General features: G+C 41.0%; 1 non-coding gene across 1 annotated transcript; it reads left to right on the top strand.

Annotated features, from left to right (window-relative positions):
- The first annotated feature begins 422 nt into the window (after nucleotides 1–422).
- On the top strand, nucleotides 423–564 carry LOC111726089. Its single transcript, XR_002773972.1, has one exon. It is a non-coding gene; the product is annotated as a small nucleolar RNA SNORA22 (small nucleolar RNA).
- Nucleotides 565–2,665: the final 2,101 nt, after the last annotated feature.

Below are 2,665 nucleotides of genomic sequence, written 5' to 3'. Positions count from 1 at the left end.
AAAAAAAAAAAAAAAATTAAAAAGAAACATCAAGCAGGGGTGTACGGAAAACATACACACAAAAAATGGTTAGTTCTCCAAGAATTTCACATAAAAAGAAGCTCTTGTTTACCTATTGTACTTTATGCAAGATATGCCAAAACTAAGATAATACTGTCTTAAAATGTGAAGTTGAGAAATAGTATAGGGGCTGGGCATGGTGGCTCATATCTGTAATCCCAGCACTCTGGGAGACCAAGCCAGGAGGATCCCTTGAGCTCAAGAGCTCTAGACCAGTCTGAGCAAAAGAGCAAGACCCCCGTCTCTACTAAAAATAGAAAAATTATCTGGGTGTAGCTACTCAGGAGGCTGTCACAGAAGTATCACCTGAACCCAGGAGTTTGAAGTTGCTGAGAGCTAGGCTAATGGCACTCTAGCCTGGGCAACACAGTGAGACTCTATCTCAACAAAAAAGAAAAAAAAAACCCTTGACTTTGACCTTGTGCTAAAGCAATGGCTATTCTTTTCCTCTGCATTGAAAGGAGTATTTATCCTTTTAAATTTATTCAGAAAGCCAGCACATTGTGTTAAAGAAAAGGAAAAAAAGAAATAGTATAGATATTTATACATGTCCACAATGCCTCATCTAAAACCTTGGGGCCAGATGAGTTTCAGAATTTATATATATTTTAAAGTGTATATGTATGTATATATATATACACACACACTATTGAAAGGTAATTTGGTGCATGCGTTATTACTATAAAACACTCTCTGCTCAATAAAATTTGGGATTGTATCCTGCCATTATTTCTGCAACGAAAAGAATGAATATTGACCCTGAGTGGGATAAATAACATCTATAAATAGTCTCAAATTTGTTCAGGGTCAGCTTATCATCCAATGAATTTTGGCACAAAACTTTTTAAAAACTTGTAATTAGTACAACTTCTTGAGTTTGGGAACTATAGTAAGGGATTATAGTAGCGGAACGTCTCCTGATGTGGATTTTGTCCCTGGCATTCCTGCCTCCCCACTTCCTCCCCAACTACAGACTAACAATGTTAAATACCTGCCGGGTATTTCCTTGTAAATATTTCGGCCATAGCACTGCCTCTGGATGCACAGCACTGCAGCGCCCCTCCTCCTGGAGGACATTCATGTTGTAGGCACCTGGGACTCACTTCTGGCTTCTCCCTCCAATAGGTTATCAAATCTGCCATCGCTTCCTCAAAACGCCTGCCAACCATTCTTTCTATTCCCGCAGCTGATGTCTCTGTTCTCACGTCTCCATCTCTTGCCTAGGTGACAGGCAGTGATTCCTTCACAAAGATAATTTTCCATCAGCTTCCTCTTAAACCCCACCTCCCTTTCATAATCCTGCTAATGCTGGTAAAGTGATTTTCCTAAGACAAGATGTGCTCTTCTCAAAAGCCCTCGATTGTAATTCATGTGCTATGAAATAAAGTTCAAACTCCTTAGTATAGCCTCTCATTTATCTGTCTTGATCACCTATATTTGATCACTCCTAAGACCCAGTGTCCCACTTACATAGGCCTGTTTACTCTGTCTTTGTTCCTATCTATCATTTTCTTGTCTGGAATTCCTGAAAAACCCTCTATCTAACCCCTTAAAGCTTCTCAAGTGTTCCTAATTCAAAATAACTCCTCCTTCCACTCTTCTATGGAAACTGCTCTTACTTCCATTGTAGGCAAATTTCATCTGCCATGTAATTAAAGCACAGTCATCCAAAACTGTGTACTTTGCCTGTTCTCTACTCCTGTGCCCATGGCAGACATTACTAATTGATCAGGGCAATTTTTCCCTCTGAGCCCAGATGTGGCCATGAAACCTTCCTCAAAACCAAACCCCAAGCGGCAAGATAGTTGTGAGATGGAAACTACTTGCTAATCCAAGATTGTGTTACTGTTTTCCAACAAATTAGTGTCTTTTACTAAATTGTTAGCTAGTGGGAAGGCTGATATCATGTTTTTGTCTTTAAACCCCCAAACCCGTAGTGATTTGCAGAGTAGGCATCTAATAAACAAGGCAGCAATTTTTATTGCAATAATTCTAATCTTTCAGGGTAGACACAGAATTCATATTATAAATGGCTCATAAATCTATATGGCATTAAAACTGCAAACCAGAAATATGTTTTATATGTATGTATTGATATGTTTCAAAGGTTTCCATATGTTGTTGACTTTATAAAATACAACTGTTTTAAGCATTCTTGAGGTGTCATGTTTCAGAAAGTTAGCAGAGCGCTTATATTGGATATGATAGAATATGCCATGTGAGATATTTCCATTAGCCCTCCAGATCCACTTGCCACCTTCACTATTCTGGCTGGGGCCCTGGGTGGCTACCTTGTGTGGGCTGCATCTTCACATGAGCTCCCTTGCCTCTGGCTTCTGGCAGGGTGCAACCACAGGGAGGCACCAGTAGGAGATCTAGAGGGAGGGAGACAAGCCAGGTTGGGTCAGCATCCCAGGCTCCTTTGCTGTTTTGTTGCAGGCTGAATCCCTCTATGTACTGCCCCTGGCTGCAACCTCTGCTGTGCTGCTATCCCTGAATTTGGGTGACTGCCACCCAGACCTGGTCCTCCCAATCTAGGGGTGGGTGGGAGCAGTTCATGGTTTGAATCATCAGCTGATTGCTTCTTCTGCATCACTGCCCATTG

The sequence above is a fragment of the Otolemur garnettii genome, unplaced genomic scaffold, assembly GCF_000181295.1.
Source record: "Otolemur garnettii isolate 467f Iridium unplaced genomic scaffold, OtoGar3 scaffold00053, whole genome shotgun sequence".
Taxonomy (NCBI): Eukaryota; Metazoa; Chordata; class Mammalia; order Primates; family Galagidae; genus Otolemur; species Otolemur garnettii.
The sequence above is the reverse complement of the archived record's forward strand: the minus strand, read 5'-3'. Positions and strand labels throughout refer to the sequence as shown.